At 47.9% G+C, this 25,006-nt stretch overlaps 1 protein-coding gene across 2 annotated transcripts in view; it reads left to right on the top strand.

The window, feature by feature from the left end:
• The first annotated feature begins 28 nt into the window (after positions 1–28).
• Positions 29–25,006, top strand: part of G3bp2 (GTPase activating protein (SH3 domain) binding protein 2) — a 67,380-nt gene continuing 42,402 nt past the window's right edge. For both annotated transcript variants that reach the window (XM_005401325.2, XM_005401322.2), the window contains exon 1: positions 29–168. The gene's annotated coding sequence lies outside the window, so the exon portion shown is untranslated. The remainder of the gene's footprint in view (positions 169–25,006) is intronic.

Below are 25,006 nucleotides of genomic sequence, written 5' to 3'. Positions count from 1 at the left end.
CCCCGGCCGCCGCCCACGTGGTCGAAGCCGGCCCAGCCTGCGGAGCGGATCCCTCGCAGACGCGCTGTGGCTCGCCGGGCGTGTCACTGCCGCCGAGCGGGACCCACGCGGGGGAGCCTGGGGTCTCGCGTGGAGTGAGAAGCGACATTCCCTTCGGCCGGCTGACAGGTGAGGGGCGCCGGCCCGCGGAGCGTCGCGGGCTTTCCCGGCTGGCGGCTGGAGCGCGGCGGCGCCGGGCTTCGGGGAGTCGCTCTCCTTTGCGGGGCTTTGTTCGGCGGCCGGGGAGGCTGGAGACCCTCGCGCGTTGCCGCTGGAGGGCGCGAGCCCAGCTCGCCTGTCCACCCGCCGAGGGTCCCTGCACCCCAGCCCGGTGCTCCGGCCTCCCCGCGGGCGAGCAGGCGCCCGCGAGTCCCGCTTCGGCCGCCCTGGGAGCCTGGGAGGCGACTTGTGCCGTAGCGCCCGTCAGGCAGCCGCTAGCATCCTAGGTTGCTGTTAGCTCCCACATCTGAATTTCCAGCTTCTCTTTTATCTTTGACCATGAAAAATGTCATTTCTCCAGATCGGTGCGCCTCTTCGTTTTGCGGTGAGGTTGCCAGGCACATGCTTCTGGAACAGTCCTTAGAATTTCTTGACTCCGCCTGGCGGTCTGGTTAGCCGCCTGAGGCGCGCACCTCTCTGCTCAGATTCCCTGGAGCTCTCAAACGCAGCGTTTCACGCTGACCCCATCCACCTCCCTCGCCTCCTTTAAAGACATTAATCAGTACGCATTGCATTCCGCGTGCCCCACCGCGCTCGGCGGAGCCCTGTCCAGTGACGTCTAGACCGAAAGCAGGAAGAAAGACTGGCTTCCCACCTCCACAGGCCAATCAATCAATAGTCCGGCGTACAATTTCTATTTATAGAATAGTCCTCAGATGGGTCCTCCGTTCTCCTTCCTTTCTCCTGATGTGGTTCAGATTCTTCTCCTCGTTTCTCCCTGAGATTAGAGCAGTTGCCTCCAACTAGTTTGTCTGCGTTCAGCTCTGGCTTCCCTACACTGCAGTCCCCAGTGCACCCATGGGTGAGCGTCACAGGCAACCGTGCGTCGTGTCCGCCCTCTTCCTTTGGCCTTGCAGTGGGCCCGTCTCCGCAGTAAAACCCGGACTCCTTCGTGGCATGCAGGTGCATTGTGCCCTGGCCCTGCCTCCTCTTTGTCAGCAAGGCTGTGCCATGCCGCCCTGAAAGCTTGCCCTGAACTGGGATGCACAGCTCCGTGCCGGCGCTGGCAGCTACGGACATGCAGCGCACACTCAGGAAAAGCTTCTGACCCTCCCTGTTAGCGGCGGGACCCTGCTGCCCGCCTTGGTATCTCTTGCTTACCACTCTAATGAAAGGTGAGACAGTGGATCGATGAATAAATCATTGCAAGAGTAGATGCATGCCGTGCTGAGAAGGAAGAGAGCCGTGTTTTCATCTGGGAAGGGGAATTACAGAGAACACCTCTCCGAAGAGCTGTGGGGAATGTTGGTTTTCTCAGTGCTGAGGTCTTAATCCTGGGACGCTTGGGAGATGCACTGCCAAAAATACTGTGCATTAATCATGGTGCTCTGCTTTAAAACTACACACTTGACATTTTCCCCCAGACGTTCTCCACAGGGGCATTTGTGGCAGCCTAAAAAAAGTAACCAATAAGTGGGTAGCGTTTTCATACCAAGTGATGTGTGCAGATAACCTTACCCGGCCCTTGAATCCCAGCCCTCCCCGAGCTTCACCTCACCCCAATGTCAGAGATGGGGATCTGAGAGGAAGGGGCCCCGGGATGTCAGGTCCTTCCAGTCTTTGGTAGCAAAGTGCAGCACCTCAAATCTTTGCAGAGATGCCTGAGCAACTTAGCAAGACTTTGTCAAATAAAAAGGGCTGGGAATGCAGCTCAGCGGTAGAGCAACCTGGATTCAGTCCCCAGTCCCACAAAAAACATATTTTTTGAGACAGGGTCTTACTGAAGTTGCGCAGGCTAACCTCAAACTTTAGGTCCTCCTGCCTCATCCTCCCAAGATTTGACACCATACCTGGCTTGTATTGTTCTACTTCTGACTTTCACAAATCTCAGCATTGAAGATAAAAGTACTGTGATTCATTAACATATTATAATCCAAAGTTTTGAATAAAAGAGAATGATTTTTCTTTTCCTAAGCAAAACCCGACAACAGAGCACCGAACTCAATTCATTGGTTTAAAATTCATTTTTAAAAACTGCTTCCTTAGTGGCACACTTTCCCCGTCATTTTTACTTTCTAGTGGAAACCTTGGCAGAGGTTTTGAACTATCACTGCACAAGATTGTTTCTTAGTTTGGAGGTGGTGGAGCGGGGCATTATCTATCCTTATACTTGCTTAAAAGGATGAGTAGAAAGAGTACTTTGTGTTTGAAATGCACCACACACACGGTGAGGACTAGTTACACCAGATGTAATCCCAGTGCTGAGGGAAGCTGAGGCAGGAGAGTCTTGCAAGTTTGCATCCAGCCTAGGCAACTAAGAGAGACCCTGTCTCGAAATTTTAAAAGGGCTGGGCTGTTAGCTCAGTGGTAAAGCAACCCTGATTAAGACAGGTTACTGGAAAATCAGTGTCAAAAACCAGTGTTGATGCAGGCATGCATTCTGTCCAATAGCCAACGACACACAAAGGCACAGTGACAGTGAAGCAGCAGGGGGACTTGATGGAGGGGGAATCAGTAACAGCAGAGTCAAGCACATTTGGCTCTTCCCTGGCAGGTTGCTCAAAGCGCTTTCCATGGAACATTTTCCTTAATCCTCTCAGCCACCCTATGAGGTGGGTAGTGTCGGGGCCCTGTCTCATAGATGGTCAGGAGTCTAATATGACCTAAGCCGTGCCTTGGGGATGGCAGGACTGGGTGTAGATCTGTTTGCCTCCAAGTCTATGCCCCGTGTACTACCACATTGTCCTGTGTCTGCAACTCAAGGCAGGGGTCAGACACTAAGCTGAAAGGTGTCCTGCTTACCCTGTGGACCTCAGAGTACTCTGCCTTGTTTTTCTTGTGTTTGGGTGCTTGCTGCTCCCCGCATAGACATGAGGGGCGCACCCCTGTGGCTGCTGAAGTCTGCTCTGGAGGTGCAAATTGTCCTGCTGCTGCTGCTCAGCGGTGACCTCGTGCTGCTGCCTCCCCGGCAGTGCTGACTGCCCTGACCCGTCCGTCTGCACACGGCGCTGTCCTTGTTCCGTGGGACCCACCACACGGTCGAGCATGCCTAGAGAAAGAAAGGGGGAAGCCCCGCCCGTGGCAAAGTGCAGTCTACCAAAAGATACAGCCCAGTTTGGGGTTTATGAAATGGGGGAAAAGGTGCAGTGTAATATATTTTACCTATGTGTCATGTTCATTGCCTGTTTCTCTCTACCAGAATTGTGAACCGGTGAGAGTAAAGGTTTGAGTCATTTTGTAAACTGCTTTGTTTCTAGTGCTTAGTGTGGGGCCCGACACAGGACGGCACTTGGTCGCCGTGTGGAGTGGCGATGTCCCCCAGGAGCAAACTCGTGCTGTGGACAGATGTGCTGCGGAGCAGACCTCCTTGGTGGAGTTGCAATTGGATAATGGTGTTAATGTACTTATCTTGATGGATGACTGTTTGGTAGCCTTTAAGCACTAACTTAGCTTTTGTCAAATGTGAAGATAAATGTCTGCGGAGTAAAGGACTTACGCCTCTAAGATCAGGTCTCAACCCACTGGGAAAACATCAAACTCTCCCTGTGACCATCAGTCTTACTCTGAGGTGCACTCCACCAATGCAATGATTTCCTTCTTTGTGTGTGTGTGTGTGTGTGTGTGTGTGTGTGTCTTTTTGAGACAGGGCCTTGCTATGCTGTTCAGGCTGTCCTTGAGCTCACTTTGTAGCCCAGGCTGGTCTCAAACTCATAATGATCCTACTGCCTCAGCCTCCCAAGTGCTGCGATTACAGGTGTGTGCCACCACACCCAGCTTCCTTCTTATTTTGATAATAAATACATTCATGTGGCTAAACTAAAATGCACAAAAGGTCCATATTCAGTACTGTTTGGCCACTCCTTGGCCACCATTTTTTAATAAGATAAAACAATAATGGTGTTATTATGCACTATTATACACTACTCTATACTTTGCTTGTGTGTGTGCATGTGTGTGTGGTGCTAGAGATCAAACCCAGGGGCTGGCCCATTTTGGCCTGAGCTCTACAACCAAGCTGTGCCCCATCCCCCCTTTTTGCTTCTAATGTGTTTGGAGATTGATCCGTATCTGCAAATAGAAGGGCTGGGTGTGATAGTACATACCTATAATCTCAGCAGTCAGAAAACTGAGGCAGGAGGATTTCCACAAATTTGATGCCAGCCTGGCCTACATAGTGAGCTCAAGGGCAGCCTTAACTACATAGTGAGACCCAGAGACAGTCACTATGTCACTACATAGTGACACTCAGAAAAGAAGAACAAAAAAGAAAAATAGAGGGCTTGCTCATCTTTCCTTAATGTGCTCAGTGAAGCACTTTGGAAAGTATTTTTAAAGCCCTAGGGCAGTGGTGGCAAACCTAGGACACATGTGCTGTGTGTATCATTCAAAACTCACTGCCCTAGGGATTTCCTAGGGTTACAGGGTACAAGAAAGGGGGTTCTGGGCCCCATGCTGCTCCACAGGTCAGGAATCTAACCCTACTTGATCAGTTTCATTTGAACAAAAGGATTCAGAGGGCAAAATGTTGAAGAGCTGCCCCCTTGGGAGGCCTGGAATGTGACCGCACAGCAGGGACCTGGCATGGTTGTGTGGTCTGCGCTCCAGAGCTCCGACTTCCTGCTGCACCTTTTCCAAAGGAGCAATAATCCTTACTGCTTTATGCACTTGCTTTTAGGCTCTTAGTAGAGAATATTGGTACTTGGAGTATAGTGAATATTCACTCAAGGCCAGAGTTAAGGTCAGATTGTCTTATGTATATATCGTCAACTGAACAACTGAGCATTTTTTGTTTGTTTGTTTGTTTGTTTTTATTTTTGTTTTTTACCGGTACCGGGAATTGAACTCACGACCTTGTACTTGCCGGGCAGGTGCTTGTGCTACTGAGCTAAATCCCCAGCCCCCAGCTGAGCATTTATAGACACTCACCTAATAGTACTCAGCTGTACTGGTGACATTACTGAAGAGTTTGCTGCTTCAGCTGTGCTGTACTCTGGAACGTCAGCATCCGAGGTTCACTCTGGATTGTCCTCTCCTTGTTGATTCCCTCCTCTGGCTCCATAGTGGGTCACAGTCGTGCTGGGACCTGCAGTCCTGCCACTTCCCAGGTCCCAGTTTGTCGAGGAAGAATCCAGCATCTTTCCCAGTTGTTGCAGCAAAGATCTCCTTAGGTCTCATGGAGTCTATAGGGTTTTGTGCCCAAGTGTTGAGCCAGCTTTTGAAGTCCAGGGTTAGAGGTGTTCTGAGTGACTCTGAGTGAGATGTCCAACCCTAAAGCAAGGAGTGGGAGCCCTCAGTTCATGTCACAGCGTACAGCACAAGAACTGGGGAGCAGGGTTATTACTCAAAAGAAAGCTGGAATCCTGTGCCAGAACACAGTTTATCAGGATAGGAAAAACCGTAGGTGCTCAGTTTATCCCATAATAGACTTAACTGCTTGCCAAAAGTATTTTTAAAAAATATTTTTCAGCAGTGCCACTAGTATATTGCTACTGATAATTCTCTTGTTCTGCAAAAGGTTCAAAGGGTCATGTTATACTGTATTATTTAATAAAAGTAACTTATTTTGCATTGCATTTCTATCTGCAAGCAAATCTACACCTTAAAAAAAGTAGAGTTGCCATGTGGAGCTTAGGGTGGAAGATCAGCTTGGTTGGCTTTGAGATCCATGCAGGGGATTCATGGGCACATTTCTGGGTGTGTCAGTGGGCCATGGAGGTGTGGCCTTGTGTCTGTATCTGACCCCTGACCCCTTCCTCTCTACCACTGGTCCCCAGCCTTGCTTCCTGGCCACCATGAACCAAGCACCCTTGCTCCCCCATACCCTCCCAGCATGATGTTTTATGTTGGAGCCAGCAGACCATGGATGGGATCCCTTCACAACACAAGCTACATCAAACCTTACCTGTAATTTGTGGATGTCCAAAACTGGCCTTCTAGCAGGAAGATGTACTAATAGAAGGTGTGTTTCCACTTCTATGAAAATCCAATAATCATAATTGCCTGTGAAACCCCTAAATCAGAAAATCTCACTTTTAGTTCCAAAAGACTTGTCATGAAGCAGTAGAGGGATGAGTTCATCAGATGCAGGCTGCGACATTCTTGCTTCCTTCAGAGAACTTGTCGTTGCCCCGCCACCCACCCCGGCTTCTCACATTCCCTCCAGCTCACTGAACAGGTAGGTCCTGAATAGTGGAGATGGGATTGGTGGACCAAGCCAGCTACACCAAGGCTTTGAAATTCACGTTATTGGCTGATACCAGGATTCCACCCAATTTAGGATGATTTATTATGGACTTGTATGCCTGAGTCTGTACCCGGAGTGAAGGTGTGGCTTAGTGTCTCTTAAAATCAGAACAGTCTCTGTCAAGGTAGACCCTGCCCACAACCCACAGAACTTTTCCAAGCTCTGTCCCCTCTCCCCAGGTCCAGTGTTTTTGCTTTTGTTTTTGTTTTTGTGGCACTGGGCTAAGAATGTGCTTTCCTGCTGAGCTGAACCCCCAGCCCCCAACTCCAGCTCATTCCTAGGGTGGATTGCAAGGTGCAGACAGCCTGGGCTCAGCAGATACGATACACCAAGGTCAGAGGTGGAGGATCTAGGCCAGGTGTGGGCAGGCGGCTGGGGAAAGAAGAGGGGATTGGCTGTGGACGTTGTTCTCTGCCTCGTACTCAGGAATCCATGGGCACTTGGACAGAAGGTCATAGACGCAGAGAGGCAAAGGAGAGGAGCCTTCCTTTGGCCTGACCCTGGTCGCAGATGCCATCTTACCTTGGATCTCACACGTGCCATACTAGCTGTGGTACATACAGAGCTTCCTCCCACCCATCGCATGCACTCACAGGGCCACAAAGCCTCGGAGACCCCAGAACACCCAGCCCCAAGTCCTAGAAGTGTCTCCCAAGTCTGACAGAGCAGCCTAACTGGTGCACTGTCTACCGCCTCTCTAGTTTCTGGGTCAGAGCAAAATGAGTGTACTGGTGTCACAGTATTTATTTGAAGGTCATAAATATCAGAACCTTGTTTTTAGAAAGTTCAGAATTCAACTGGGTGTGATGGTACACATCTGTAATTCCAGCTGTTTGGGAGGCTGAAGCAGGATCCCAAGTTCAAGGCCAGCCTGGGGAACTTAGTGAGACCTTATCTAAAAAAAAAAAATCTTACTACTCAAAATGAATCCATGCAGTGGCGTATTTAACATGCCTTCTTCAAACACATATTAGCCATTCCTGTAAACTTCGGAAGCACCCTGGGTGTGTCTTTTGGGTTGATCTGGCCTGGATTCAGGGCCCTGCTGCAGCCTTAGCTCTTCTGCCTCTGGTGGCTGCCCCTGGCCCAGGCTCCTGGCTGCAACGATTTGGGATTTTCTCTGCCGGTCTGGGAAGGCTGGTCCTGGTCTCAGCAGGAGCTGCTCTGCTATGAGAGCCTCCTGGGGCCCTCCCTCAGTCCCTCCCTCTTGGGAGGACATGGAGCTGTAGGAGCTGATGGACGAAGAGAGGGCAGAGGGCTTCAAGGAAGGAAAAAGGATGGATGAAATGGTAGAGTGGTGAGAGCGAGCCAGGAAACTGAATGAAACTGCTGACTAATATCTACATCCACAGCGGTACACCCACGAAAATACAGCGGGGTTTTTTTTTCAGCTCTGAAAATAGCCCAGTATGCCAGAATCTTGAGAGAAGACGGACTTGGTTTCTTCAATTATTGATTCAGCAAACATTCAAGGCACTGTCTCCGCGCTGAGCTCTGCCGCAGTCCTTCCCTTGGGTGTACCTCATTCTGGACTCTAGATACTTGCGTTCCTATTTCAGGGGAAGAGGGAGGGAGAGAGACTGAGATTTCTCTTGCAGACTTGGACATAGGTTTGTGTTCTGTTCCTGCCACTTGTGGGCACGCGGTCTTGGGCAAATTCCTCATCGTTGCTGTCTCTGGTGGGACCGCCTTGCACTGCCACAGAAGACCAAGCTCAAGTTTCTTCTGTCCGTTAGAGGTGGGCGTGCAGGACCACAGAGGCTCCAGGTCACCATCTGGGCCCAGGTTGGCGCCCTTCTTCCCAGCCACACTTGGACGAGGCTTTCTTTGTGGTTACAAGCTAGCTGCCCCATCTCCATCACTGCATCCTGATTCTGAGCGGGAGGAAGGGTAAAGGCAAAGGTCAAAACATCCCCACCAACTGAAGGAGTCCTCTGCAGTCTTTCATCCTTTTAAATCTTCATTGCGAACTAATTTCAAGATACAAGAATTGGAATTGAACGCATTATAAATATCAGGACTGTTATCTAGGGACCACATCGTATGTAGAATTGTAAGAGCTGGAATTGAACTAACTTCAGGGTTGCGGAGAGGTTGCAGAAATTGTATAGAGGATTTTTGTGTGCCTTCACCCAGAGTGTACGAGGGTTAACAATTCACCATTGGCTATGTCACTTCTTTCTCTGTAAATATATTCATTTCCCCTGAACCATCTGGAAGGATTTGACAGGCAGGACCCCCTCCAAACTTCTCTTAAGTAATACCGTACAGTGACTACAGACCTTTACAGAATTGTGCCAAGAGTCCCACTAATTCATTTTGAGGGCAAAATATTTGTTTATTTTGGTCCTCTTTTGGGAATTTTTTTTTTTTTTTTTTTTTTTTTGGGCCAGAATCCAGTGCTGATAGCATGTGCATTTAGTCACCCTGTGTCTTCAGTTGTCTTTATTTTTTTTCTGTTAATTTGTTACTTTTATTTTTTAATAGGGCAGGAGATTGAACCCAAAACCTTCACCTTGAACCACGTCTCCACCCTTTTTTATTTTTAACTTAATTTTTTTATTATATGTTTGTAGTACATAATGATTACATTCCTCATGAGTGGTTGGTCCTTGAACACTCACATTTCCATTCTTTTTATGTCCCCCCCTCCCCACCCTATTTCTTGGTCCCTTTGCCTTTTGCAGAAGACAAATCTCCTTAATTTCTATTTTTTTTTTTTTGGTTTTTTTTTTGGTTTTTTTTTTCCTGTACCAGGGATTGAACTCACAACCTCACGCTTGCCAGGCAGGCGCTGTGCCACTGAGCTAAAACCCCAGCTCCTCTATTATCTTTTATTTTGCCCTTTATTTATTTTTTGGGTCTCTCACATTTAAGCTTGTGTGTCTGATTTATTTGACCTAACATTATAGTCGCAAGATGTATCCATTTTCCTCCAAAATGACTAAAGTTTATTTTTTATGGCAGAATAGTACTCCATTGTGTATAATTGCTATATATTCTTTATGCATTTGTCTACTGATGGACATATAGGCTGCTTCCAAGATTTAGCTATTATGAATTGTGCTGCTGTAAACATGGGTATGCGTGGATCACTGTAACATGATGTTCTTAACTCTTTTGGGAAGATAGCTAGAAAGAGAATACCTGGGTCAAATGGAATTTCTAGTTTTAGTTTTCTGAGAAATGTCCACATTGATTTCCACAGTGGTTGTATTAGTTTACATCCCCACTAACAATACAGAAATGTTCCTCCCCCTCCCCACTTTCAGCCCCTCTTCACTCTGTTGGTGGTCTCCTTTGCATCTCTCTTCTCCTTTGCATCGGTTCCTCTCCATCTGCATTTCTCTAGCACTTTTTTTTTATTTGGTTTGTTTTGGTTTGGCTTGGTTTCTGTTTGGTTTTTTGAGACAGGGTCTTGCTTTGTAGTTCACACTGGTCTTGGACTCAACTCTAGCCCAGGATGGCCTTGAACGCCCAATGATCCTCCTGCCTCAGCCTCCTAAGTGCTAGTATTATAGGTATGTGCCACTATGCCAGGGTTCTTCAGCATCTGATGATGATAGCCATTATGTCTGGGGTAAGATAGAATCTCAGTGTAGTTTTAATTTGCATTTCTGTAATGGCCAGAGATATTGAATGTTTTTTCATGTACTTTTTGGTCATCTGTACTTCTGGAAGTGTCTATTCATTTTGGTTGCCCATTTTTCAACTGGGTCTTTTATTTGGTGAGGGTCTAATTGTTTTGAGCTTTTTATATATTCTAGATATTAGTCCTCTGCTTGAGGAGTGTCTAGCCAATTTTTTTTTCCATTCCATAGATGTCTCTTCACTCTGTTGGTGTCTCCTTTGCTATACAGAAGCTCTTTCATGTGATATGATCCCACTTATTGTTCAGAAAGTCTTTGCCTATGCCTATTGCTTCTGGAACTGTACCTGTTTTATCTTCCAGCAGATTAAGCATTTGGATCTTTGATCCATTTTGATTTTAGTTTAGTTCATGGTGAGGGATCTGGGTCTAGAGTCAGTCTTCTGCATGTTCCCAGCACCTTTTGTCAAAGAGGCTGTCTTTCCTCCAGCTAGTTGCCATTAACCTAGTTTGACACCTCCATCCTCTCTGTCTTTCTCAGTCTTGGCATTTTTGAGGGCATGATGTAATTGGTCAGTTACTGTGCAGGGTTCCTCTCCCTCTAGGTTTCTGCTCTTGCTGTAGGATGAAACTCATGTTGTTCATCTCTGGCAGGAGCTGCTGTCCTCACAGTCCACCTTTCTCCAAGGCACATGACATCTATTTGCTTCATTATTGGTGCCATTGTTTTGAATCTGTTCTTTAAAGGTTCTATTTACCAGTCATCATCATGGTGTTTTTCTCTTTGTGACTGACAAGTTGCTTGGGGGATGTTCTCCAGGACAATAGAAACAGTGTGTTTGGAGCTGGGGTGTAGTTCAGTGTAGAGCACTTGCCCGGCATGCACAAGGCGCAAAGTGAGATCTCCAGCACCAGGAAACAAGTCTTGTTTCTCATCAAACTTTCACCTCTTGTTTTCACATCCATCCCTATTCCTTCCTGAGTCTGACATGGTGCCTGGCTGCCTTGCATGTGAAAAACTCTCCAGGAAGCCCATCTTTTTGCTGAGAATTGTGTCCACCCTTAGCTGTGAGAAACCTGGGAGTCCTATGATTTTTTTGTTTCATTTTGATTGTGAGGGCATTTCCCAGGGAATGAAAACTAGGTAAGCTACCTACCTACCTAATAGCCTCAGATTAAATATTAACTGATGTGTAAAATATCTGTCCCCACTCTGTGGGAAGAGGGTTTTCTTTATTTGTTTTGTTGGCGGGGGGTGTTATCAGGTAGTTCCTTTTAGAAATGGGTCACCAATTAAATGTGCTGCTGGTCCTTCTCACCCCCAAACCATGACAAAGTTTATTTGAAAAGTGAAGAGTGAGGGAAAAACTGCTCCACAGAGCAAACTTGGGCAGAACAAGAGAGGAAAAAGAGAAAAGCAAAAATAAAAGTACACCCTGGTCTGGAAGACAGGGGGCGTACTTCCATGAAGAATCACGATAGCGAGTTCCTTGTGGTATCTCACCTCTGTTATGCCGTCCACATCTCGTGGGAAGCCACGAGAAGTTCTCCACGTGGTCCTGAGAGGCAGAGCTGTGTAGATCCTGGGATCCTCGCTGCTCCTCTCTTCCCACGTGGCCTAAGCCATCCCATATCTCCTACCTCAGGGCCCCTTGTGGTCACACACAGGGTAGGTGGCAGAACAAGTGTGCACACTTCGGCTGCAGACTGTCATTTTCTGTCACTAGTTTGGGAATTCTGTAGTCTCTAAATTGACTGGTACCCTTCCCGCTGCATAGCTAAAGCTGCCTTGTACTGTATTAATCTACGGAGCTATTCAGAATGGTCCTGTTTCTTAGCTGAGGACAGCATCATGTGGATATTAAATAAGAAGCTACCTCACAGTTCCTTAGATCTGGTTATTTTCACCTCCCTTGCTGTTTACAACAGTTGTTCTCTTTTAAGTCAGGGGCCTTTTGTTTATTCCCTGCTGACCGTTACCGGGAAGGACCTGGTAGGGGAAAACAGAGAATAATGGCATTTGGTCGGCCTTATAAATAAACACAATTATGTGTTTATTGATTCTTTGCAGTTTTTAAAATATTTAACAGAGAGCAGGAACTGTAAAAACCTTTCTTCTCCTGCCAGTTATGAGTTGGAATTTTAAAATTCCCTTGTCATAGATTCAGAATAAAAGAGCATGAAAATTTAATACCAATTGGCAGCAGAACTCCACTTTATTTCACTGAGAGTTTTACCCTGAACCTCATGAAATAATATCAGTACCTGGCCGAAGGAAAGAATGATGCTAGGAAACGATAAATCAGGATACAGAATTCTGTGTACTAAAACTCACAGCTCAGTTGGACGTATGTACAGAGGGAAAGCTGACAAGGAAATGTCGTAAGATGTGAATTAAGAACAGTTCTGTTTTGATGGAAGGATCCTAGGTGATGTTTTCTTCAAGTTATTCCATAATTCCCAGCATTGTTTTTAAATCACAAACAACAAAAGACTTAGAAAGCACTGCAATAGAAACAGCTGTGGAAGAGAAAATCGTCTGAGCCCTTGATGGCTCTTAGTTTGCTCAGAAGAGAAAGCCAAGGGCCCCACAGTGGTTAGTGCCCATGCCTGGGTTTCCTCCTGTCCACATGGGTATTGTTAATCCCTCCAGCCTATCTTTCCTTTCTTTCATTTCTTTTCTCTTACTGTAAGAGAGCTGATGAGATTAATTTTAAGAGAGTTTGAAATAGTGGCAGGAGTATTCGTGTGTGTGTGTGTGTGTGTGTGTGTGTGTGTGTGTGTGTGTGTGATACTGGGAATTGAACCCAGGGCCTTTGCACTGAACTACATCTCTAGCCTTTAAAAATAATTTGTGGGTGGAGAGGTTGAGAGAAGTTCTTCCTATGTAGTTCCTGCTGGCCTTGAATTCCAGGCTGGCCTCAAACTTACGATGGTCCTCTGTCTTAACCTTCCAAATGCTGGGATTCTGGGCGTGTACCACCAACCTTGCCTCCCTTTAAATTTATTTATTTTTATTTTTCTTATTTTGAGACAAGGTCTTAACTCTGGGCTAGGCTGGATTCAAACTTGTATCATACTCCCGAGTACTGGGATTACAGGCATGAGCCACCATAGAACGTGACTCTTCAAAGCCAAATACACTTGGATGTGAATCCTGCCTCGTTCAGTTGAGCATGTACTATGGCACTGGGGATTTACAGTGATCAAAATAGACAGACGTGTCTGCCTTTGTCAAAGTTACATTGGGTGGGAGGAAACGGATTTAGGAGGTTCTGGAAAGACACGTGGATCAAAAAGTATCTGCCCAGCCAACAAATAAGCAGGCTGTGGAGCACTGTGCCATTGAGACCTTGATGTTTTGGTCAACCGTTATCTTTTCTGAAAATGCACATATCAACAGGAAGAGTGCAAACCACTAGGCTTCACAGTCCTTTTATATCAACGTGAGTTCTATCATAATATCCCAAGAGCTTGTGAGAACCACACTTTCCCAAAGTCGACTTTTTTCCTAGTGGTTCTGGGGATCAAACCCATGGGCACTCTCTACACTGTGGCCCTTTTTATTTTTTACTTTTGAGACAGGGTCTCACTAAGTTGCCCAGGTGGCATCCAAGTCGGCTCCCACCTTGGCCTCCCTCATTGCTCACATTCCAGGCAGGTGCCACTGCGCCCTGTGAAAAGTAAACCTCTTTTGTGTTTTGTTTTTTGGTGCTGGAGGTCAAACCCAGGGGCTCTCTACCACGGAGCTACATCCCAGCCTTTTTTAAAATTTATCTTGAGATGGCGATTCACTAAGTTGCCCGGGTGGGACTTGAACTTGCAGTCCCCCTGCCTCTGCCTCCCTCACTGCTGAAATTGCAGGATGCACCACGGCACCTGACTGAAAGGAAACTCTTCATTAGGAGAGCGCTCTGACCTGTGCTTCCCAGTGGGCACGGTGAGGCTCCTGTGGGAAGAGGTGACTGAAGACCGGCCAGGAGACAGGCACAGAAGAGAGTGAGAGGTTGCCTTGGGGATGCCCAGAGGTCTGCAGGCCAGCCCTGCTGCAGGCCGCGTGTTTCAGAAGAGGGCCTTTCACCTTCTCCCTCTGGCCAGACTGTCATCTCCAGCGAGGAGTCCTGGGTAATCATGACTATGGAGGAACAAGAAAACAGCCTGTTGCTAGACACAGGTGCAAGTCTCTCGGTCCTTCTTTTCAATCCTGGCCTTCCTTCCAGCCATACCTCAGTGAAAGGAGTCACTGGTGAGGAGGTAATATGCTATTTTTGACAACCCTTAGGCTGTAACTACTTGTTAGATCTTTTTTTTTTGGTTTTTTTTTTTTTTTTTTTGGTTTTTCTCCGGTACCGGGAACCGAACTCATGACCTTGCGCTTGCCAGGCAGGCGCTTTGCCGCTGAGCTAAATCCCCAGCCCCAACTTGTTAGATCCTTCTTGCATATCTCTGTCTTCCTGAGAAACCACTTTGAAGATACCACCACGTATTACAGCAGCCATTGATATTTTCCTACTAATCTATCCATAACTGTGTAAAGTTTGTAATGTTCCTATCCTATTTCATAAATGGATGTATGTTTATTGTTAAGTGTTTTCTACAACAACCATTGAGAATAGTTAATGATTTTTCAATAGGTCACTCATGTATAGCTCTATGTATTTTCTTTAGAAGCCACTTTGAAGATACCAAAATATAGTACAACAACTCTTGATAATCTCCTGCCTCTTTGTTCTGTAGCTCACTATCATTTGTCTATTTGTTTTCCTGAGAAACTATTTTGTAGATAACAATATGTAAAACAATAACCATTGATAATTTCCTACCATTTTGTCTGTAATTTGCTAAGTCCCCCCTATGATTATGTTATCCTTCTTTTACTCTTTAAAAAAAAAAAAGAAGAGGGCCTTTCAGCTTAGCATCCTGATGGCCGCAGTGTGCTTCCCCCACATCCTGCACCCTGGTGCACGCTCTGGAGCAGGTCGTGTCTTACCCACGGCAGAGGAGTTGAGCAGGGTCAGTACCAGGGCCCTAGAAGGGCAGAGCAAGGTCCTGACTCACTAGTGCAGGCCTTTTGCTCCCGTGTGTAAGCGCCGGTTCTAAACATCGGAGACCTCTAAGTCTCTGACAACAACCAAGAGTTTAAGTTCCCAGATGCTGAAGCCAGGTGTGATGGCGCACACCTGTGATCCTAGCACTCAGGAGGCTGAGGCAGGAGCCCCTACGGAAACAGCTGGAAAACACCCCTTAGGGTGGGCCTGCTCCCCACCAGTGAGCTTTGCCTGCCTCACAGTGACCTCTGCCCCAGCGGGACCGCTGGTTGAGGAGGACACCATGGCCAGGCGCGGGGACTGTGTTAGCAGCAATAACCAGGACCGGTGTGGGAGCGTGAGAGGGCAGTCACTAGCTGTCACCGCCCACAAGGTCCTCACTCGTGTCCTTCCGCAGTGTCCTTCTGAATGAGCAGTGAGCAGGGGCTGGGACGGTCCCTGGAGGCACAGCGCATGCCGTGCTCACTACTGGAGCCATCGTGAGGGACCGTTGTTGGGAAGTGACACTGACTTCCACCGCGCTCGGGCAAAGCTGCTGCTTCCAGAGGTCCCTGCAGCAGGTCCCACCAGACTCTACCCCACCCCCACCCCTGTGCTCTGTAAGCTGAGACTTAAAAAAGAACAGAGGTAATGATGAAAATGGGGCCAGCTCCTGATGGAAACAGAGCGACATCTGGCATAACCTGAGCCAGCCGGGAGGCAGAGCTCTGAGGACAGTGGGCTGTGGGCTGGGGTGCAGGCTCCGGCAAGACAAAGTGACTTAGAAGCCTAACGTTTATTAGCCACAGAGAGGCCGTGAGTTTGCAGAGACAGCCAGTCTCAGAGAGAAGCAAGGGAATGGAATAGACTCACTGAGAAGCACAAGGAGACTGTGAAATGGAGGCTGAGGCAGGAGGATCTTAAGTCCAAAGTCCAACCTGACCACCTGAGATCTTGTCTCAAAAAATAAAAATAGGGAAGGGGGTATAGCTCAGGATAGGGATATAGCTTCAGGGTAAAGGCTCTGGGTTCAATCCCCAGAAGAGAGAGAGAGACAGACAGACAGACACACACACACACACACACACACACACATATACATACACACTGTGAAGTCCAGCAGAGAGACGGACACACAGCCCAGAGCCCACAGGCTGACCCTCCAGTCCTCAGCAGGTCAGGTACTCCTGTGCTCATACATACTGTATTTCCCTGCAGATGCCCCTCATCCTCACAATCAACTTCTGCAGGTCAAGACTTTCTGTTCCTTTAAGAGAAGAGGAAGAGTGGCCACGAGATTCAAAGTGCAGAGGACAAAGCTTGGCGTGGTGGCACACACCTGCAATCCCAGCACTTGGGAGGCTGAGCTGGGAGAATCACCGTGAGTTCAAGGTCAGCCCATGCTACACAGTGAGACCCCCATCTTAAATAAAATAAAAGCATACACTCATGGGGGCTGGGGATTTAGCTCAGCGGCAAAAGCGCCTGCCTGGCAAGCGCAAGGTCGTGAGTTCGGTTCCCGGTACCAGAGAAAAACCGAAAAACCAAAAAAAAAAAAAAAAAAGCATACACTCTTGACGGAACACACTGCCCTCTTGACTTCTCAAGCTGTGGTCCAGCCAGCCAGCACTCTGTCATTTATGTAAGTTCAGTGATAGTGAAAGAGAATCAGAATTTAGACAAAGCCCTGCTAAGAAGGCCCACCAAAACCAGCAAACATGTCCAGGCAAGTATGATAAGGAAATACTCCTTTCTTTGTGTAACTCCTGGCCTTGCAGTGTAACACAATGTGTTCTTTACTGCCTTGGTGTAAGTGATGGCCTTGCAGTGTCACTTGAGATGCTCAGACTCCCTGTCTTAGTTACTTTTCTCTCCCTGCTGAGACAAAATACCCAATGCCCAGAATTAAGGAAGGACGGGTTTATCTAGCTCAGAGTTTATGCAGGTTTCTGGTAGGTTTCTGCCCCGTGCGGATTGCCGAATCATCATGGTGACAGTCTAACATGGCTCCCTGATAAGAACGCAGCATGCTCTCCAGCCTTTCTTGGAGTCTCCTCAGGGAACCAGACCAGAGGCCCCTGCTTGGTGCTAGCAGCCTTATCAGATGTAACAGGGGGAAAGAACATAGTCAAGTCAGTTCATTGGACAAGGTAAGACTCCGAGAGGCTCTCTGGGAGTTAGTTTTGCTCAGGTTTGTGCAGAAGGGACGCCTTCTGACCTCCCATTGGTTTAGGCCTCCCTGGAGGTAAGGAGTGTTGGAAAGTTTAACCTCTGAGTGCCTGTTGAGTGAATGTGTGAGCGTTTATAATGGACAGCAAAAGCAATAGACGGTTCCATCTGTGTTCCACAGCAAAGGGCCCCTTTGGGACCTCAGAGCTACGGAGCTTGATTGGGTCAGATTTCTTCGGTTCTGTAGTCTCATCTGAGCAGCTAAGTGGCAACTCAACCTCTGTAACGGGGGTTTGACTCCGTACCTTTGTGTACTGGGGACTGACCTGGTATGGGAATATGTGTGCACCCCTATTGCCCAGACAGACCTGAGTCCCCTCAAGGGGAGCAGCCAGAGCCGATGAGTGTTTGGTTTCTCATTCAAGGAACACTCACCCTTTGCTGTGTCACTGTTCAAAGGTATGCCACCCACACTGTAGGGAGATAGAATGAGTGCTGGCCAGCCGGAGCAAACCCACAATTCTAGACTGTGTGCTAAAAAGCTTTAAAAGAGGATTTCCTGATGACTACCAAGTGAAAATGAAACCCCTGAAGCTCTGGGCCTTCTGTGAGATTTACTGGCCAAACCTGTGCCCTGATTAGCCACCTGAAGGCAGTGTCAGTGTGGGACTGTCCAGCAAGTCTGGGATGGCATCACCCTGATCAGTTCCCGTATGTTGACTCTTGGCTTAACCTGTGTCAAGGCCTGTCCCCTTGGATCCACGCCTGTGCTATGCATGACAAAAAGACGACCCTGGTTGCCAAAACAAATCCCTGAGATGGCCTGAAATCCTCTCAGGCCTGCCCCAAAACAGAAGCTTTATCCAATACTACCTGAAGACCCGCAGTCTGATCTGCCACCACCGTACAGTTGCAGGCCCTAAACTGTCCAGTCAGCCTTGACGCCCCCACTATTGCCACCCGCACAGCTGCACCCTTCCAGACTGCGCAGTGAGGGGTCACTGTCCCCTGATGGCTTTCTGCCTAAAGGAAAATTTTGCTAAGTCACCGTGGTGGTGAGCCAATATGGTGCAGGCCACTGGAGGCCATGTGCCAAGCTCCACCTTCCTCCTCCCCAGTCAGATTACAACTTCCTGCTTCCTTCTTACAATATCCTGTTTCCTTTTTCCCGCCTCCTGCCCAATCACTATCTGCTGTGTCATGCAGCCTTTCCCCTAAACCCTACCACCAGCCTGGCCCTATACAGCCTTTATTCCCCCGGCCAGGACCCGAGAAGCTCTCCTTTCTCCTGTGGTCTTCTCTGTGCCCGTCATAAAGGCATTTTTTTACTTCATTTTGATTTTACTTGCCAAAAACCTAACACTCCCACTGCCACTGGGTCCAGCCCTGTCACCATTGTCATTGGAGGGCTCCATCCTTCCAGATTCTGCACAGCCAGGGCCCCTGCTGCTGCCACAACCACCATTGCCTCCGGCACTGCTGACGTCAGCTCCGCCGAGCACCTACACCTGTTCTTGCCTGTTCCGACAGCGCCCTCTAGCAGCCCCTTTGCCCCATCAGTTATCCTGACTCCACTGGACGCATGCTGTCTACCCAAGCGTCTGCTGCGCAGTCTCTCCCATAAATGACGAAGATGGTCCCTGGGGAGTAGAGCGGCTGAGATGGTTGTGTGGCCCGGTGTACAGGTGTGTATGGAGAGGGTCCACCTTCCCTGAGTGCTGCTGGGGGAAGATTCATAATAACTGAGTTATTTGGGAAGGCTCTACTTCTATACAGATAAGAATTTACACGCCTTGGGCTGAAAATAATTTTAATGCTACTGTGGCATGTTCTGGAAGCCTTTCTATTCTGTAGAGCAGCCCGATGGATAGAAGATAAGTGGATGAAATTATTCTTGAAAATTGTATCCATTTTTTGCATTTGAGCCTAAAAGCCTTCAAGCAAGTTACTGAAAACAAAAACAAATATAAACATGCACAGTGACTAGGAAATAACCAGAGTTCCAGGTAGAAAATACTGCCTACTCAGCAGAATTCCTCTTAGCAAGTTAAGGGGGATTAAAAAAGATTTTATGTAAACAAACAGTTTTAAGTTGTTAGTGCGATTTTGGTTTGGTTTGGTTTTTGAGACAGGATCTTGCTATGGAGTTCAGGCTGGCCTTGAACTCACTATGTAGCCCAGGCTGGCCTTGAACTTGTGGTGGTCTTCCTATCTCCGCCTCCCGAGTGCTGAGATCATAGGTGTATGCCACCATGCCCAGCTATTAGTATGATATTTGATTAACATTTTCCTCTCTGTTTTTAAAGATCACATTGATAAGTCCTAACAGCTGATTTTCAACACCACCATTTTCTTTTTCTCTTTTGGTGGCACCAGGGGTAGAACTAGGGCCTATGCCTGCCAGTTCTACCACTGAGCCACATCCTCCACCCCCCCATTTTTTTTTTTTTTTTACAATAAAAGAAATCATCTCAGCAAGTGTTTATTATACCAGGTACGGGAAGTTTATTTTCAACTTGATTTTGTGATAGACAAAAGATGGACAGGAAACTAAGTATGTACCAGGTTAGAAAGGTTGGGATCTTGCTACCTGGGTCCCCAAGGGAGAAGTGAACAAAAACTAGTGTAGTTGCCATCAAAAGAGAAAGGAAAAAGCAGAAACATGGGCAGAGAAGCTCTAAATCTTAAAAGATTAGAACTAGTAAATTACCAGTGAAAAGGAAAAGATGTGGGTTCCTACAAAATGATCCAGCACCGGTCACGCTGGCGGGGAGCACTGAGAGAACTACATTTCTCTGGTATGAACTGGTTGACAGAATAACCTTATCTCGGTGGAAGGTGGAAATTGAAAGAGAAGGGGATTTCTAGGTGAGTGCTGCCAGGTTAGAACGCGTGGAGCTGAGTAGGGCTGGCTGAATTAGAGACGAAAGGGCGGAGGAGATTTTCTGCTGTGATTGCTTACACACAGTCGTTGGCCGCCTTCTATACAGTATGATGGTGCCCAGACATTACCTAATGTAATTCTCAGAATGATCCAATGAAGCACTAGAGTTTTCTCTCCCTTACATGAGAGGAAACATTCTATAACTCTATTTATTTTTATTTACTTTTTTAAAAGATAGTTTTTTTGCTATGTAGCCCAGGCTGACCTCAAGCTGAAGGCTAGCCTGGCTCAGCCTCCCAAAGGTTCAGATTACAGGGATGAAGTACACACGGGGCTTGTTATTGATGGACATTTATTTCCTGTTTCTTCCTATACTAAATTAAATCTTCTATCATATATGTTTGAATACTGGTGCTTTTATATATGTTTTATGTGTTTCCATTTTTTCATATTTAGTAGGTAAATGCAAGGTTATTTTTCCACATTTGCTATGATTAGAACTAAAAAAATATGAAAAACTGGAAGAAATAAGAATGCCAACAGTATTTGTGTTCAGTGGTATAATGATATAATTATGGTAAACATATCTTTGTTTTCCATATTGCACGTCTTTGTATTGAGCGTGTATTACTTAGAATGAAAATAAGAAATCTGTGACCCACGTGGCACAGATTATAACAGCACATTCTCATCGCTCAGGGCACTTGTCAGGAACCCTTTCTAAAGGGAGTAACTATAAGGAAACATAGGTCCCTGTGAAGCATGACACCGCCTGGGAGGACCTGAAACTTGTTAGGCCGCAAGTCGGTGTGTGAGGCCGTGATATGCAAACTGGCAGTCAATTAGCCAGTGCTCCGCGGGAAGTGCAAGCGTGGCTGCGTCACAGGCGGCCAGTGGGCAGTGCATTCCCGGGGAGGGCGATATTAGCAAGCTCAAGTTTGCAGGCTCAGGCTCCAGACCCAGCATGTACTTGCAGGTGATTTTGAACAAGCTGTTAAAACCTCTGAGACTGTCTCCTCATTGTACATGGGAAATAGTGATTCTCCTTTGCAGGTCGGACAGGGATGGGTTAACAACCAGTTGGTTCAAGAAGGGTAGAAGACAGCTAGGCAAGGTGGCACGTGCCTGTAACCCCAGCACTAAGGGAAGCTGAGGCAGGAGGATTACAAATCCAGGCCCACTGTAGGCAACTTAGTGAGACCCTGTCTCAAATTTAAAAATAAAAAGGATGGAGCTTAGTGCGGAGCTCTGGATTCAATCCCCAGGACTGCCAAAAAAGAAGAAAGGCCAGGAATGGTAGAGGAATTAGAGACTCCCAGTCTAGACCCCTCATAAGGGAGTCCGCTGTAAAGAGAAGCAGAGAAAGACGTGGTAGCCGCGGGTGACGGTAGGGGAGTCTGGGTTTGGAGCTGGCCTGTTCTGAGGCAGTGGCTCCGTGGAGACAGGCCAAGATGCAGGACCACAGGCGGGTCCGCTGAGTGGCAGCGAGGCCGGGGAGCAAGCGTTCCTCCCTCCAGCACACAGCAGGCCCCAGGAGAAACCTCGTGTGGGCCCGGGTGCTGCAAGTGGGGGAGCAGGTAGGGAGGGCTGCGCAGTGGGTGCTCGGACAGGCGGGCGGCCAGGTTGGCAGCGGGCAGGCAGGTGTTTAGCAGGCACCAGGTCACGCTGTGCTGTCTTCTCCAGCGCAGGCGTGGGCCGAGTTGGGGTCAGCGGGCTGGCTGCCTCCTCTAGAAGCCGGAGGGAACTGGCTCCTGCGCCTGGCCTGCTTTTAGGGTCCGGTCCTGCTCCTTCAGTCAGCAGCTGGGGCGTCACATCTCCTCTGTCACCTGGCCCCGCTCAGGGTCCTGCGCTCAGACCCACCTGCACAGCTTCTGCCTGCAGAGCAGAGCACAGACATCTTTGGAGGGGCCACTCTTCCGCCTTCCATAATTAGCAAAGTTGAGGGTGTTTTCGTGTAACTTTTTTTTTATCTGTTCCTTTGTAAACTACCCATTCCTGACATTTTTCTCTGGGCATATTGCATACTTCTCTGGTTTATTGCTTCTCTTTCAGTTGTTTACAAAATGCTAACTCACATAAGTACATTAAGTTTTTTAATCTTTTTAGTATGGAAAATGTCAGACAAACGTAGACTAATGTACGAAATCCCTCTGTTCATCCTCAAGCTGGAGTAATTACTGACTCCAGGCTACTCTTACTTTGTCCGTACCCTGACCCATTGCTCCTTGTGTCATTTATTATTTTGAAATAAATGTGCATACTACTCATAAGTATTTCAACAAGATACATTAATTTTATGATTCATGTTTTTACAACTAATTTTCTCTAAGGCTGTCTGTTTTTTGTGCAGTGTACCCAAGAAAGGCTGATCCACTTGTCTTTTTTTTGTGTCTTTTTGAGACAGGGTGTCACTATGCAGTTCAGGCTGGTCTTGAACACACTTTGTAGCCCAGGCCGCCCTCGAGCTTGGAACGATCCTCCTGCCTCAGCCTCCCAAGTGCTGGGATTATAGGCGTGAGCCACCATGCCCAGCCCACTTGTCTTTTAAAAGGATAAGAATCAAGTCTAAATATTGTTTTTGTTGTTGTTTTTGTGCTGGGGATTGGACCCAGGGCCTCACACATGCTATGTGAGTGTTCCACCACCGAGCTAGACTCCTGCCCCTGTACCTTTTTCTGTACCTTTCAAGGAAGCCGTTTCTCTTTCCTCCAGCTTGGCTTTGTTAGAAACAACTAGTTTTTAGCTGCTTAGAGCAGGTGTATTTGAGCACCTGGGTATGGAAAGTACTGTGAGGCTCCCGTGGACAGGAATAGGGCCCTGTGAGCAAGGACTGCGCCCACGGCGGGCTGCGCAGTGCAGTGCCTGCCATTTCTGCGTCGTTTATCCATTGAAGGGTTTTCTGCCAAGGCACTGAGCATTGGGAGGTGCAAACAGTCGTGCAAAGAGGAACAGAGTGACCAGCCCTTCTTCACAGCGCCCAGTGCCATTCCCCGTGCCCAAGCCCATGGGCTCTGGTCTTTGCGGACTGAGTACAGCAGCCCTAGTGGGGACAAAGCCGGCCGTGGGAGAGAAGCCGCAGGGCAAGTGCGTTCCGCTGGGGCCTAGGTCTGAACGCACGATCCGCGGTTTCTCTGAGTTCAGACATAAAGTGGCCAGGGAGCCGCGTCCAGCTTACGTTTGCCAGAGCCTAGCAACATCCCAGCCAAAACAAACAGCCCCAGCCTCAAGGCCCGAACTCTACTCTCTGGCTTCCTCGCGAGCCCCTCCCACCCCTTGCTGGCCAGCGCGTTCCGGACACTGTTCAGCCAGATGCTGGACACTGTTCTTCTCTGTCTCCAGGGGCACCCCTTCTTTACCCAGGGCACTCTCAGGACTTTTCCATGCTGAATGACTCTTTTCTGCTCGGTTATTTCTCCTGCTGCGTTTTCCTTCGTTTTTTTTTTTACTTTTATTAGTACACGTTTACAGTGCCTAGTGATCACATTCCGCGTGGGGAGTTGGCGCGAGGATATGACACATCTTGATTCTTTTGTTCATCCCCTGTGCCTGCGGCCAGCCTCCCTTCTGATGTATCTCCCTGTTTCCTATTAGCTGTCTTTAATTTTGCTCTTTATTTCATTTATTCCTTGGGCTTCTCTCATACAAGCAAAACCATGTGATATTTAAGCTTGAGTCTGATTTACGTACCATGGGCTCAAGGTGCATCCATTTCCTAAAAGTGACTCAAGTTTATTCCTTGTAGCAGAGCAGTACTCCGTTGTGTGTAAAATACCACATTCACCTGACTGCTTCCAAGACTTACTATTATGAGTGGTGCTGCTACAAATGTAAATATATATTATCACTGTAATATGATATCTTTAATTTGGGGGGGAAGATAGCTGGGAGAATAGCTGGGTCAAATGGAATTTCTACTTGTAGTATTTAGAGGACTCTCCACGGTGGTAGCGGTTGTACGAGTTCACATTCCCGCCCACAGTGTGGGATGGTCCCCACCCTGCCGCCTCACCAGCACTGGATATGGTTTGCTTTCTCGATGATAGCCTTTCTTTCTGGAGTCAGATGGAGTCTCTGTATTATTTTAGTTTGCATTTCTCTAACGGCCAGCCACACTGAACATTGTTTGGCGGATTTCTTGGTCATTCGCGCTCCTGCTGAGAGATGTCTGTTCATTTCACTTGCCCACCTTGTGATTTCTCCTGCTTCTTTGATTGCATGGTGGCTGCCCCCTCCCTTCGTCCTCCCATGGGGCCCCTAGGTCAGCCTCTTCCCTCGTGTTCTCTCTTCAGCTTCCCTTTCAGCTCCCAGTCTGTGTCCAGCCTCACTTCTTTCCTGAGCTCCACACCTGTCTCCCTGGCAGTTAGGGACCATCTCTGCAGGCTGTGCGCACCCAGGACTACTTAGCTCAGCTGCTGCCTCTCTTGGCTCTGTTCCCTTGAAGCTCAGAGCTGCAGGCAGGGTCAGTGACAGCCATAACCAGCAGCTGCGGGAAAAACCCCAATGTGTACCGTGGAGAATTCACTGCTGGCCATGAAGCAGGCAGCCTGTGCTTCCTCTTGAGGATGCAGAGCTGCTGTTCATCTTCCCAACAGCTCCCTCTCTGCAGGTCCAATGCCTCAGTGGCCAAGTCCCTGAAGCACTGATCCGTTCTTCCGCATCCTTTCTTGGTTGTTCCCTGTCGCCCCACCTCCCTCAAGCTGTGTGCCAGCTGTCCAGTGTCCTGTAGCTGGACCTAAAGCCCATGTAGTCAGCACTGAGATCAAGAAACCAAAAACCACTAGATCACAGCATGCTCCTCCCAGGGTGACTCTGTGACTTCTGATACACAGCTTAGTTTTGTTGCTTTTGAACTTTACACCAGTGGGATATAGAAGATGTCCTCTTCTATATCCAAA

This window comes from Chinchilla lanigera, unplaced genomic scaffold (assembly GCF_000276665.1).
Source record: "Chinchilla lanigera isolate Chin_1 unplaced genomic scaffold, ChiLan1.0 scaffold00073, whole genome shotgun sequence".
Lineage (NCBI taxonomy): Eukaryota > Metazoa > Chordata > Mammalia > Rodentia > Chinchillidae > Chinchilla > Chinchilla lanigera.
Note: the sequence above shows the minus strand (reverse complement) of the source record. Positions and strands in the feature narration are given on the sequence as shown.